The sequence below is a fragment of the Patella vulgata genome, chromosome 1 (assembly GCF_932274485.2).
Source record: "Patella vulgata chromosome 1, xgPatVulg1.2, whole genome shotgun sequence".
Lineage (NCBI taxonomy): Eukaryota > Metazoa > Mollusca > Gastropoda > Patellidae > Patella > Patella vulgata.
The window spans coordinates 45356762-45372272 of record NC_065879.2 but is presented as its reverse complement, the minus strand read 5'-3'; the positions used below and the strand labels follow the sequence as shown (position 1 = coordinate 45372272).

General features: G+C 35.3%; 1 protein-coding gene across 2 annotated transcripts in view; it reads left to right on the top strand.

The window, feature by feature from the left end:
- Window positions 1-15511, top strand: part of LOC126807941 (CCN family member 2) — an 82376-nt gene that overhangs the window by 17191 nt on the left and 49674 nt on the right. Inside the window, exon 1 of one of the 2 annotated variants that reach the window (XM_050532859.2) lies at window positions 14095-14369. The exons of the other annotated variant lie outside the window; for it this stretch is intronic. The gene's annotated coding sequence lies outside the window, so the exon portion shown is untranslated. Of the gene's footprint in view, window positions 1-14094; window positions 14370-15511 lie in introns of those variants that run through there. 2 annotated transcript variants of the gene reach the window in all.

Sequence of the window (15511 nt, the reverse complement as noted above, 5' to 3'; positions counted from 1 at the left end):
CCTATTGGGAGCCACGGTGGCTAAGTGGGTAAGATGCTGGCTCGCTAGTCCGAGGGTCGACTAGAAAGTTCATCGGGATTTTTCTGACAGGGTTTTCCCTTGTCAGTGGTGCAGGACAGAGGGCCTGGCAAGGACAGCTGTGTAGTCGTTTGGATGGGCGAAAAAACCAAGGTCCCGTGTATACATTGGGGTGCACGTAAAAGATCTCTTGGCAGTTGGAATTCGATATAAGTGTAGGCCATAGTGCCGCTGCCCTGGAAAAATTTCCCTTATAGCACACTGCATAGCGTAAGCCCGTCTTCATTAGCTCAGTCGGAGCAGAACAGTAGGACGTTAAATTTCATTTCATTTCATTTCTAGTCCTTATTAAAATAAATAAATAAATGGAAAGGTTAACGTTGCTAATTACAATTGCGAATATATTTTAAAGGAACTTGATTAGAAGATATCCAAGGGTAACGAGGATTTGACATGAAATATTTTCGTAAACCACAAATCAAAATATTGTAGTAAACCCCAACTGATAAACTATTTTAGTAAATCACAACTCATACACTGTTTTATTATATGGAGTAGATTTCACCCACTTCACTAAGGAAAAAAATCATACAGAATTCCAAATTGAAACAAACGTCGCTTTCTCAGATATATTGCACAGTCTTTCAGAACCAAACATAACAAGTGTCAAGTGATTGATGATAGTCTTCTGTACCGTCTGAGAATTCTTTTGTTTGCTTCCAAATAGTGTTAAATGGTACAGAAAAGTTAAACGAATGAGTTGCGGTGTTGTCAGGAACAACGAGGTTTTATATCCCGTGTGAGTTAGCTCATTTCATTAGGCTATAGTGCCCTGTCAATACCATGGCTATTAATCACCGAAAAAAGGCATACTTTGTTTGACGAACGAATTGATAACTTTATTTGTTTACTTTAATTTCACACTAGCCATAATAATATATCAACGATCCCCATCGTTAAAAATAAAAGGAAATGCAAAACTGGCTGTAATTTATTATGTTCTGTGCTGTTTGGTGCAAAAGACCAATCAAGAAAATCACAAAATAGTCCACATGGTGTGTCCGCTATTCATCATTATTTTTTATTTATTTATTTCTTTTCCCCTTTGTTTGTTTTGGGAGTTTTTACTTTGGGATTACCCATTCCGGCCCAATCCGATCCTCAATATATCTGCCAGATAAACTGATTGTACTAGCATTTTATATTAACTACTCGCCCACCTTCAGTATTCTCTATTTAATAGACAGCCAGTTTTATGCAGTTTTGATGATGATGTAGTCTTTGTGTATGGTGCTGTTGATGACATTCTGTAGGTCACAGGTCAGCGTATAACAAGTTTTATGTGCTCGTTCAAATATCGACCCTACTGCGCTGAGAAAATTGACTGGATTACTTGAGTAATATTGTCTTCAAAGCCAGGGAATATCAATAGCGCCTTTTTCTTTTACAAAAAAAGAAAAAAAAATCATTTCACAAATCTAGTCCTTTTTGTTTTATTTGCATACTCCGCCGCATATCACGAAACCTATTTTATTCCAAATGGTTTCGTTCACGATACAGCAAACGAACTTTAAACTAAGCGGGAGTATTCATTTAGGACATTATGAAGAACCATGTCGAATTTTGGAGTTTATAATGTTACATTTATAAGATTAGTTTCTATTTTCAATTAATATCCATAAACGTTTTCAGTTTTTAATTTTGTCTTTTATTTTTATTTATTTTTGTTTTCAGTTTTAATTTTATTTTCAATTTTAGATTTGCATTTTAAATTTTATATTTTATTAAAAAGTTTATTTAAAATTTTAGATTTTATTTAAAATTTTAGATTTTATTTAAAATTTTAGATTTTATTTAAAATTTTAGATTTTATTTTAAATTTAAAATTTTATTTTAAATTTAAAATTTTATTTTAAATTTAAAATTTAAAATTTTATTTTAAATTTAAAATTTTAGATTTTATTTTAACTTTTAAATTTTAGATTTTATTTTAAATTTAAAATTTTAGATTTTATTTTAAATTTAAAATTTTAGATTTTATTTTAAATTTTTAATTCAGTTTCATTTTTGTTTAGTTTATTGTTTTAGTTCATACCATGATAAATGTTCAATGTCATTTCTCCACTAGAGTGTCTTGAAGATAACTATTGATGAAACAATCAGCACTCGTATTATATTGACCCGTAAACCATATTGAAAATTCCCTAGTGATCGTTATTATATATTTAATAACAGGGTGCCTCGTGTTTATGACTTAAAAACGTCTTCATTATATCGCATAAACATACTAAGGCTGTCCAGATTTAATAACATAGCCATGTCTTACACTTCATGAAATTTGACGAAGATTATTGAAGATTTAATAATTAGACGGCATTCAATACTTATAGCACACACAGCCCAAAAGAAACGCACAAAAACCAATATCCTATTGTTGACTGCTTCCTTTATGACCTGTTGTTAATAATCTCATAATATTTCTACGTTTCATTGCTAAAAACTGGTGGCTATGAAAGTTATCTGCCCCTTGAAATGCACGCTGGAAAAATCAGCTCGAACTAAACTTCAATTGGGTCATCGTTTCAAAATCAAAGGTACGGTATATATAGGGTCAATGGATCGATACCCTCTAAACGTATTTTTATCCGCAATTATATTTGTATAACCAGGAAAAACTAAATTCTTTACTGGAATTGCCGAATAAACCCACAGTGAATTGAAGAAGTTGTTATTACACGGTGCCACCCACTACGCCTGGGCACTCGCGCGTCACTAGGTTACTCTAGAACTAGCTAGGTTACTATGGAAGATTTAATCACAAGGCTTTCTTTAATATGACTTATTATAAATACCAGGACCATAATTATTTCTCTTTATTTCAATTATGTCGGGTTTCGGCTCATAATAGAATTTAAATACAGACGGAAAAAAAATAAGAATAGTAGTAGTATATTGTGGGTGTGTTTATGTGTACATTTCACATGTGCGTTGAATAGTTTCAAGAACTGTGTATCTCAAGATGTCCATGGTCAGCCTAATACAAGCTCTGCCACATACAGCTTCATCTGTGATAGAAAGCCTTCGGGCCAAAATTTGGAAGAAGGCAGAGCCTGGCAAAATCTATGATGACCCTGGATCAACCCAAGCTGGTGTTTGATCAGAGTCACCCCTTTTGAATTGCATACCACAATGAACTCTGTGTCCTTACATTATATTGTGTCTAGAATTATTTATATAATGATCATTACAGGGAGATGAGTGTAGTCTACTGTTTTTGACCGATTTGTCATGTAAGTGGAAATTTCATTCGATTTGTTTAATGTAACTGTCGCAGCCGTATGCACAAAAAAAGAGTATGGGACGATTTGTTGAATGACGTTTAAGAAAATGGAATTTTATGAGCCTCTGGATAAGTTAGAGATTCAATGTTCCCATGGGGACTGTAAATAACTGTTTGATAACTTTGGCAATGAAATCTATCACAAATAATCGATCAACTAGAAAATACCGACAGTGTTTATGATATCCAATTCATGTATTTTAAACTCAACCCACGGAATATGCCAGGGTAACTAACTGGCGTTTATGTGGTAAAATAGTATTTTTTCTGCGAGATCTTGCACACATTTAAACATCTAAAAAAACAAATATCCCCGCAACTAAAAGAACGATGTTGGTACATAATATAAGAATACAGATTACCTGTTGAAAACAATTCTCCGTCTAATTTCATGTACATAAGACCTGCTATCGGTTAGGGTTTCTTACATTAGTAGCCCCCTTTCTGTCTGAGGGTAGGTCACGGGTCGATGCTCCCTAGAATATCATGTAAACCGTGAAACTAGTCCTTGGAGTACAAATAAAATAAAACCAAGTACGAGCAATCCAAACCATTAGACAAAAATCAAAGCCCTAAAAAAGGTATGCAAATGAACTGTTCACCATGTACAAAATACATGGTGAACAGTGGTAACAGGTGTCCGGAAGAGTAAGCTTACCCTGCCTGGCGCGACATCCGCTATAGCTGCATCCAAATACAACAAAATTTGTTAGCTGTTTGAACTCCTCAAATAAGTGGTCTCTGGTGTTTCAGGATAAGCATACCATGCTTCTTACATGATGCATGTCAATACTTACAGGATGCATTGAATTGAATTTATGGTTATATCACTCAGTCAGGCTAAAATTTGCTCACCATAATGGCTGAGACTGGTCTTAAGATGAAATTTGAAAAGCATGACGAAAAGGGTGTACTCATCCGTTTATTATACTTTTATTGTCTTTATATTATTTTGTTTGACTCGACTACCTTTTAAAAACGTATGGTCATGCATCGATGTAAGAATCGTTATTGTCATCCCCCGTGACATCCAATTTTCTGATATTTCAGTATGTGACAATCTGCCACACCTACACTTGTTCTACATACACTTATGTTAAGCACACAATATACCGTTGATACTAGAGGGTAAAATATTGACATTTTAACTGTGTGAGTATGTACACGACGACGTTTTCACCACCAGTTTAAGCTTTTAGCCAGCTTCCTTTACCATGCTGCCTTTTAAATACACTTGTAAAAAGGCGATAAAGTGTAACGATTGATTGTATTCCAACTCACAAGTTCTCAGACATGACGATCAATCTAACCGTAAAGACACGGGCTATATTACCATTAAATCATTGTATAGCCGACACACTCGGGAAACTCGACAAGTTCCGTCGGCTTTTGTTCGCTGGAACATATTCCTGGTAATAGTGTGTGATATGTGATCTCGCCATCAACAGATAGCAATAATAGATTTTTGTGAAAAGGCGATAATCAACTCGGGTGTTAAGTTGTAAATATATGGCACAAGTGTGGGGACGAGTTTAGCACCATCGATAGCATTCATGTCAGATTTCGTAACCCTAGAGTATCCCTCATTTAGTTTCCCTTAATGGCAGGGAAACATTTAACACGAACAATTTAACAGTTACCTTGATTTTAAACCCAATAATACACGTGTGTAGACTGCAACTATATAATAAGTGTAAGCGAGGACTTAGTGATTATGACATGAAGTTGAGTAGCGGAACGGTATCAGCAAGTGTTGTACATGTATGGAAACGAAATACACCAATGTCTAAAGCAAATAGACAAAGGCTTTGATTGCTTATTGAATACAAATCTAAACATTATGGATGTTGAGAAATATATTCACATTTGATGAAGCTTGAATAATAGGATACATTGTTTGTATCGACATACTTAAGAAGCACTTCTGTTCCATTGTCCCCAGTAGGATATCAGTCATATATTCTTCGAAAAGTTGTTTGGGGGACTTAGTAACAGAATTAATGGCTTTCTTTCTTTTATTTAGAGCCATCGGTAGCGTAATATTAGTTATTGAAATAATTGTTTCAGTTTGACTGCCCAACATTTCTCAGTCCACAGCCATCAGCTACCATCAGCTAGGTTAGTTTGGGTGTATGAGTTATGACCCTTGATCAATTTGAAAAATCTTGTGGACGTTATAGGGGCCAAAGTGATCATTCGATTGTCTTGGTTTTTGTTTTCATCAGACGATACATCTTATCCATTTTAAACGATTTCCAATAATTTCGTCCAGCGTTATTGCCCTTACTCATTTTGAAAAATCTTGTGGATGCGCAGATGCCAATGTTATATTTCGATTGCCTGAAGTTATCAAGTATTTATGATCTTGAGGTGAAGAAGTAGATAATTACTTTAGGAGCTATTGTCCTTCGTCCTAGTGGCCAAAGTTAATAAATTTATATACAGTGTTTGTCTTCATGAGAGTTAGAAATCCACTTATTTTCAACGATTTCCTATAACCCGAACAGCTAAAGTTATCATCTGATTACCGGTACATGGTTTGTAATATATACTCTTCCCCCAAAAAATAGGGGATATTGAAATCCAAATACCAATGCAGGTTGCGATATGATAAATAGTCATGGACATTTGACATGCTTTGAGAGTATGTTCACGTTCACAGATGAAGAACTTATCGCCCCAACAGAACCACTGAGCTGCACATGCGCACGCAAAAGCGCCATGAACGTGTGTGGGGGGGGGGGTGTCATTGTCAAATTTGACACTTCAAGGAAGGGTTGATGAAAACTGCCACGTGCTGGTTTATCTATCCATGTTTGCTTTCCTATCGATTCTTGCATAAGATTTGCTGTTTAGCGTATCTTTGCTTTAGTATGTTACGTTTAATTTGATCGGGAGACGACGTGTTCGTCGACGTCAACGTCAACCGACAACACTGCAAGAATTGACCCTGGCACTGCAAGAGGGGTGGGTCAGATTGCCCCAAATCGTGATTGAACGGTTGATTAGGGGCATGCCACAACGAATTGCTGAATGTCTGAGGATTGGTGGAGCAGTTACTCATTATTAAGACAATAATCAAAAACGTCCATTTTCACTTTTGACGGTGTGTCTCTTTGCAAGTGAAATGGGGCCGACAGATAAGCCGCCCATATGAACTGTTGATGTTCATGTGTAGGCAATTGGCCTGTTATTAACATACACTGGTTACCTCTAATAAAAACAGCAGTGCATTTCCGCAGTTTTGTATTGTTTCTGAATATCCCCTACTTTGTTTTTGAAGAGTATAATAAAAACACTTGGAAGAACTTTTGATTATTTCTGGTAATTGTTACTCTTGATCGGTGTTTAATGTCTTGTAAATGCTCCAATTGCCCACTAAAGAATACACATGAAAACCTTTGTGAACTGCTCGCACGACTTGCCTGGCAACCTATTATTGTTAGATTGGGAACATTTCTTTACGTTGCCTGGGAACCTATCTTTGTTATGCGCCTATCTTTTAGTTCAATAGCCAGCCGTAAATAGATTTTAAGAACCTGGCATATAGCATAATAGATATTCAAAATGTATTTATCACCCGTTATAACTTTATCTATTATTCATATATGTCTAAAGCTTTGGGATTATTTAAGACCCGAAAAAGTGCATACAGGTGTGATGTGTAAAATAAAGTTGTTGAATCTTCCAGACAGTGACAATGCATTCTCACTGCGAAACATGTTAACACGTTAATAGCAACTCTAAAAGCTGTTAATTACTTGCTGGAACAAATGTATTTTATCAGATTTGAATCCAAATGGAAGCCTTGGTGATTCAGTGAGTAGGGAGCTGGTTCAGTAACCAGAAGGTTCCTGGTTCAACCCCGGTGTTGGTCGATGCCAAGCCAAATTTTAAAAGTAATGCGGTCAGTCATAAAAAGCGTAGACCTTTTTGATTTGAGTCAAAAATAAAATTGTTGGCTTTCATTGGAATTTTGGAGTTGATTTGTTGTGTGCGGTGGAAATATGTCTTCGTTGAAAATTGTTAAATCTGCAAATGAAACCAGTATTGAGATATAGCCGATAATGCGTTATACTGTAGAGACGATTGTCCAAAATTAAATTAGTAAACAAGCTGCTTAATCATTCTTTAGTAAATTTTAATCGTATAAAGCATATTCTATCATTCATCAAAAGAACATATCAAATCAACAGAATCAGGACATCGATTAAGAGACTGTCCGATTTGGACTATTAACTGGGTATATCAGATCAACACAACCAGGACATCCGTTAAGAGACTGTCCAATCTGGACTATTACCAAATTAAGCCACACAGTTCAAACTGGTCAAATGATAGTGCTGGAGGGCGGACATTTTTTCATTATCTCCAATTTTAATTGCTTGTCACAGTGGTTAATATCAGAATGTGTCGGTTTATGAGAAAGGACAACGATGTATGCCTAGAAAGTGTAAATGACCTCATTTTTCATGACCTACAATTGTTGTTATATCCTGTCACCTGACTGGCAATCTATTTATAATTTTATTGTCGCTTTCTTCTTACAATTAGCTATCATCTTCTACGTTATGTCACGTTTCCAAATAAATAAAAAGTGTTATGTGTTCCAGAAATAATAGACATACTCTGTCTTGTGAACATATGACTATATATTAATTTCTGGGCACTGCTGTGTCTTTCACAACACCGATGTGTCTATCTCAGAACTGCTGTGTCTTTTTCAGAATTGTTGTGTCTTTCTAAACTTTTTTGTGTCTTTCTAAGCTTTTTCGTGCCTTTCTAAACACGGTTGTGTCTTTCTAAATTAATGACCTTGTTCATTAAATTTATTAAACTATTACAACAATTTTCATTGAACTTGTAAACAGTACATCGTGTCATTATAACCCTATAATGTTTGTCAAATTCCGAGAAGTATTGTTAACCTCAATTCTTTTTATGTCTTTTCAAAACGAAAGAAAATTTGGTATTAAGGTCAGAATTTGAACTTGATTTCATCCAAATCATGTCAAAGAACATAAACCCGAAACTCGGACATTACTTGGGAGTTACTAACATCGATTAAAAGAATCTTTACACAGTAGACAATTTTGTCACATTTTGTGGGGTTTTTTTTTAAATTATCTATGCAAATTTTATTTTTTAAACTTTGTTTACGTCTATTTTCTATAGTCATATTTCAAGGTTATCAAATAAGATCTGTTGTCTCAAATTTTATTTTTGTCTCTAATATTGGCTATGAATATTTCTTTGTGTGTTTAAATTTATCCAATTGATTTATCCATTATGAAAGACATTCTTTCTAATTCTAATAATTGCTACCTGGGAACTGACAATCATCCTTCTCGAACAGGTATTGTTAGAAAAGAAAAAAATAATTGCTAAGCAACGGATTTCCAGGAGAAAATAATCAATTTTACTCAGAATATAATTATCCACGTTCCCTAAAATCATATAATTGAAGATTTGCACAGCATTTGGGATAGGTTTTATTATATTGATACTTGTCCTAATTTCATGGTTTATTGACAGTTGCTTTCACTAGATAAAAACGACAGGTTTCTATTTGTATTAATTCTAATTTCAAAAGGCGAAATCTGGGATAATAAATGAAGGAAGAAGAAGCTCCTTCGTTATACTTCTATTTATTTTGTGTTAGTGTAAGGGTTTAATAGCGCATAATCTGTTGTACATATGTTTCTGTATGCCATGGCTCAGTTAAAACCCAACAATTGCGAAGCTCACGTTATGTTCAAAGACGAGCTACGGTTGCTCAGTGAGTAAGACGTTGGCTTCCTAACCTGCAGGTCCCTTGTTCGATCCCTGCTTTGGCTGAGAAAGTTCACTGAGATTTTCCGACGTGGTTCTGGCAAGGGACAACGCATAGTAGTATGGATGGAACGGAAAACCGCGGTTTTTGAATATACGATATAAAAGTAGGCCCTGAATGGCGTATGCCCGACTTCATTAGCCCAGTCGGAGCAGAACAGTAGGACGCTAAACCCCATTTCATTTCATTTCATGTTTTAAAGATTTGTTACCAGGCAACTAATAGTTTACGGTTTTGGTGAAATTTGAATATTGTTCTTAGTTCTTGAATATCAACAAGCTTAGTCAAACCCTTTCAAAAATATATCGCAGTCCCCCCAAATCCTTGGAATGAGAAAAGAAAAAGAAAACTATAAGGCAACATAACACTTTATTCAATAACCTAGAACACGAAGAAGCGCGCCCACATTATACTGCAAAGATATCAATGGCCATAATTAAAGTCAGTAGTCGTTATCGAAAGTAGTTAAACTTATGTATGTAAGCGCGAACAACAATTTCCTTTTTTTTTTGTTATTAATAAAATTCTTGGTTGATAGATACCCTCGCTCACTGATGTAAAAAAATTAGGTATATAATTTTTAAACTCCAGACACTAGATGCTTGGTTGAGTATTTTTGTTTTACAGAACGACTGGGTGATAAATGACGACTTCAATAAAATGATCAAAGGACTAACTCTTAAAAGAAACAGTCTGCAATTGAAAAGCCGCCTTCGTCTCATTGAGGTCATATGAATTTCAAAGCGATCGAATGATAACTTCTTTTCCGAAGATTATTCAATATTGCCTAGAGGTATCAATAATGTAAAAAGCGGCTAATAATGTCCAAAAAGATAGCATCTTATCCTTTATTCTCAAGATCTCCTACAAGGTTGTTCAAAGTTATCGAGGGGCATACATAAGCTGGAGAGTGATGAAGCATGCGCACCACCAATTAATTCTTCAATTTGTTACGAATGTCGTTTCTCTCGCTCACGTTCCTTTCAACATTTCTACGATAAAACTTTGCAATACATTACCACATGTTGTTTCGTCGTTTGTTATTATCGTTCAGAAGTCTGTTTAGCCGAGCAAATATAGGAGAACTCTAGCCCCCTCCCCCCGCCCCCTCTAATCATAAGTCTTTGCCACACGCACGACAGGCAATGAAATAGGAACGGTTGAGAAGAAAGGGAGTGGGGAATGCCCCCTCAATATGCGTTCTGCTCTGCTCTAGACATCCAATGCTTATATCTACGGGTCAGTCTAAAGAGAGCTTTATACAAATAGGAGTACTCAAGGCAGACAGAAAATGGTCCCCCCCCCCCCTTTGATGATCAAATTATTAATTCCCTTCTCTTGTATTCCCAAATTAACTGAATCATTTAAAGCAGTGAATATTACTTGTTGAATTACATGATTTATCGAAAATGTTCAACAAAAATTTAACAAAAGCTGTCATTATTAGAATTGTTACTTGCTGTCTGATTATAAAACTACTGTTAGAATTGATCCATGTTTGGAATAATTACCATAGCTTATGGAATCTAAGGAAAATTTATGTAAAATGTTCAAAATTAAACAAAAGCTGTCACTGTTACAATTGTTACTTGCTGCTTAATTATAACGTCACTGTTAGCATCCATATATTAGATAATCAGTTCTTATAGACTCATCCTGCATTATCCTTTACAACTGTGGAGCAACGCAATTTAAAAATATTACATTTTGCGTTGATGGGTTCGCAGCTGGGTTGAGGGGTAGAACATTTAGAGTGAAATTTATTACCAGGTTATAGTGATTGATGGAGTCAATAACATGTACATCAATAAGTAATAGACTGATTAATTGTTGTATTGTTTCAAACACTATAAAGAGACAATTCGACGATAAAAACGTGCGCTGCTTCTTAACATTCGTAGATAACATTCGTGGGTGTCTGGGATTTCGGGGATTCCGTGTGTTTGGAACTGCAATTAGATTTACCGTCCTAATTTTCTGCACAACCGAACCGATGACGTTTGTTGGCTGTCTGCATAATGATCTAATTTCGCCTTGTATTTGCGAAGATGACATTGACTGACAAGTAACATTTATTATAAATTTATAAGATAATGATGTTATATGATAACTCCTAAAATGTAGAACATGGCTGATTTGTCATAAACTATTTCTCACTAATTAATTATTTATGAATTCATTAAAACACTTGAAGGGGCCATCTACAGTTTTTATGAAGTAATGCTTTGGTAATGTATACATGTAATGTATATGATGTCTTAACAACGTAAATAAATAATGTTATGACGGGCGTGTGAGCTCATACAAAATTAAAAGAACCCTAGGCGGTTAATACCAGAAATCGAAAAATGAGAACTGACAATCAAATACATGGAATGAAATGAGGTTTAAGGCCCCCCTTTCTTCACAAACCGAGCTAATGGAGACGGGTATACTCCATGCAGTGTGCTATGAGGGACATTTTGACCGGACAGCGACATTTACGCCTAATCTTCGCTGACTTCCAACTGACAGGGGTTTTAAAGGAGCTAAATCGCTAATATTTGGAACCTAGAAATTGACCCAAATGGGTCGCAACGCATATAATAATGTAATCTGGTTGTATATACTAATTTACATTCAATTGTTTCCGTTTTGACTCTAATTTCAAATCGGTTGTGTCCACCGAAATACGGCATGAGTCTCAACCGAATAGCAGTTTCTAGCGTCTGGTTATTCCAGTCTATTGCGCATGATTTCAAGACAAGATATGGCGCCACCGCTTGACATGAGTTGTGGAATATGTTTAGCCTCGCGTCTTTCTGGTCACTTGTTACACATGACGCTGAAATGCACTATGGTACACGATTCGTGTACCAATGGTAAAATGTTTATTTTGTCTTAAATACTGGATATTAGAAGCCCACCTTTTCCCATTAAGATCACAACATCAATGTTGATTTGAAATGACAAATAATTCGTGTTTTCAACGTGTAAGACTTTGGATGATATTGAGTTAGAGAATTAGCTACTTTAAGCGCGCTCTGGTGTATAGTCTATATGTCTCCTCGGCTTTGCAGAGGATGTCCCTTGCCAGAATTGATGTCCTGCAGCAGTCACAAGCGGAACCCGAAACCTCCTGCTCTTCACTCACTGAGCAACGATTATCATATAATATTCTGCTATTACTCGGCAGGTATAAATACACTATAACAAAACATATCATTAAATACATTACATTATACATTAACTCAACTTTAATATAAATTGTACAACATCATATGTAAAGATTAAAAACATAAGGAACGGTAACAATACAATAACCCGTTTTTAGTCTGAGGAAGAAATGATCTATAAGAAAATGGAATATTATTGATAAATGCCCAATCGAGCGTGATGAATGACTATTTCCTCATTCGTTGCATTCAATATCGAAATCGTGTCATCTACAAGATTACACAGATACAACTTTAATATTCAATACAAGAAACGCAGTGCTTATTTTTAGGTTTCATACACGTGGTCGATAGAAACAGTATAGACGTATCTGATAATACAAGGCAATTGTATTACTTGTGTAGTATTCATATTACCTTTTTCCCCCACCACACACACACACAGAGGAGAGAGAGAGGGGGGGGGGCAGACAGACAGACAGACAGACAGACAGAGTATGGTGGAGGCAACGTCCACTTTATAAAAAAACTAGATCATTTCGAGGTTAGGCCGGCCAGGTGATCGAACGTATGTGCTTTAGATCTTAAGGTCTGTCTTATATACTCTTAAAAAAAAGTAGGGGATATTCAGAAACAATACAAAAGTGCGGAAATGCACTGCTGTTTTTATTAGTGTAACCAGTGTATGTTAATAACAGGCCAATTACCTACACATGAACATAAACAGTTCATATGGGCGGCTTATCTGACGGCCCTATTTTACTCGCAAAGAGATACACTGTCAAAAGGGAAAATAGACGTTTTTGATTTTTGTCTTAATAATGAGTAATTGCTCCACCAATCCTCAGACATTCAGCAAATCGTCTTGGCATGCTCCTAATCAACCCTCCAATAACGATTTGGGGCAGTCTGACCCACTACACATGCAGTGCCACGGCCAATTCTTGCAGTGTTGTCGGTTGACGTTGACGTCGGCGAACACGCCTCCCAATGAAAATAAACGTAACACACTAAAGTAAAGATACGCTAAACAGAAAATCTTATGCACGAACCGATAGGAATGCTAACATGGATAGATAAACCAGCACGCGGCATTTTTCATCAACCTTTCCTTGAAGTGTCAAATTTGACAATGAACCCTTCCCACGTGTATGGCGCTATTGCGTGTTGCATGTGCAGCTCAGTGGTTCTTCATCTGTGAACATACTCTCAAAGAATGTCAAGTGTCCATGACTATTTATCATATCACAACCTGCATAGGTATTTGCATTTCAATATCCCCTACTTTTGTTTGAAGAGTATTTTTAAGTTTGTGTTGAGTGAACGTTAAACACCATCTCTCTATTTGTCTTTCACTTGTTCTACTTGGGATCATAGACACTATTGTATAATGAAGTTAGGACATAGATTACGAGAGGGTTGAAAGACAGTTGGTAAATACTATCCAACTACTACAGTGTATAGATCGAATTCAATAATTTTATCTCGTGATTAGATCTACTGTAATCATCTTATTAGATTAAAATAAATATTCATCAAGGTTTTATATATCTGATTGCACGATCAAAGTTATTGCCGTTATCAGTCCAACATATGTTTGGCCTTTTACAGGTTTTAGCCTATTGATCAATGATTTACAGGATATTGACTGGCGTGCACTACTCGTGTAGTTCTACGGAGTGTAAAGATGTTTGTAAAGAAAGAGTTTATTGGCTAAACTGTTTATAAAACGATCTTAAATAACGCGAGTAACTCACGACGATGACACGGCCGACCTCGTAGATGCCAAGAATAGTCGAAGTGGATATTTTCAATTGGTTTTTAAAGCTGGATGAAGAACTTGACCTTTTCCTGTTTGTGTCAAAGGATCTCGAGTTACATTGTGCTGATTAGTCGAAGTGTTAATATCGATGGAATAAGGATAATGTTCTTATTTTGATCCCACAGTTGCACCTCTTAAAGGAGACTTCATTTCTTCAGTACTCGAGAAGTTGTTAACAAACATGATCGTAATACCGAGAGCGTAAGTTTGTATCTTTGTAAATTGGGGAATATTTTCCATGTTAAAGTATTTTTATTATTGATATTCTTGGCTGAGTTTGTAGTATTGGAGAATTGATGTATCGGCCCAGGGTTTGGAGTGTTCTCTGTTGAAGTTTCTTTTTTGTTTTTAATCAGTTTCGTTTACTTGGTGTCTTTTTAAAGATTTACGTTGCTGAAATTATGTTGAATTTTCTTGGTGGCATTTGGTGCATTTAATAAAACCTGTTCTACAATACAATTAATGGATTTAATCTGAGCAATGTTTCAACAATGGGTGTTTTGTCGTTAATAAGTATAGATTATGTTCAGAGACAGTCGATGATAGTCGATGAGGTACATTTGTAATGCTATGTGCTTATAGGACAACACCTGACACAATTATATGGAACACAAGTTACTTGAAGGATTTATTTCAGCGACGTTGTATTCCATATAATTGTGTCGTGTGTTATTCTCATCCAGTTACTTAATGTCGCTTAAACAATTTGTCTGTAAGGACGTTTGGAGCCTTAAATAGGATAGTTGCATTCTTTAAAACGATGATTATTCTAACTCTTTATAAAATCAGAAATGTTTGAAACACTAATACAATGATACAGGTACTCCTACCAGAACACTTGATACCTCTTCTCATGCCCTATATATAGACTATAGATTAGTGTTGCTATGGCGATTATATATTTATAACCTTAAATATAAATAACTGTTTTCGTTATATATTTATAAATCTCTAGGATAAATCACAGAGTTAAAAAATGAAATTACTATATATTGGATTGGAAGTGTTTTGACAGGATATATACACTCAATAAATCAAGCAATGTTGTCATTAAGACCAATTCGAATTTATTACATTTGATGTGCCAATGTTCTTAAATATATATCATATAAAACGATTTAAATTTTTGTGACAGAACGTTATTACTTCTCACAATGTTTTACATTTTACAATTTGTAAAACTTCGGTAAAATCACTCTTTGCGTTAGTCTGATGATAGTGTAACTAATCATTTGTAATTTTGTATTAAAGCGACATGGCTTATAAATCTGCTTTATAAGCCAATACTGTCGAATTACTTAATGTTAATACCTCATAATCATTCAGTTTTGTTCTCGTAATAT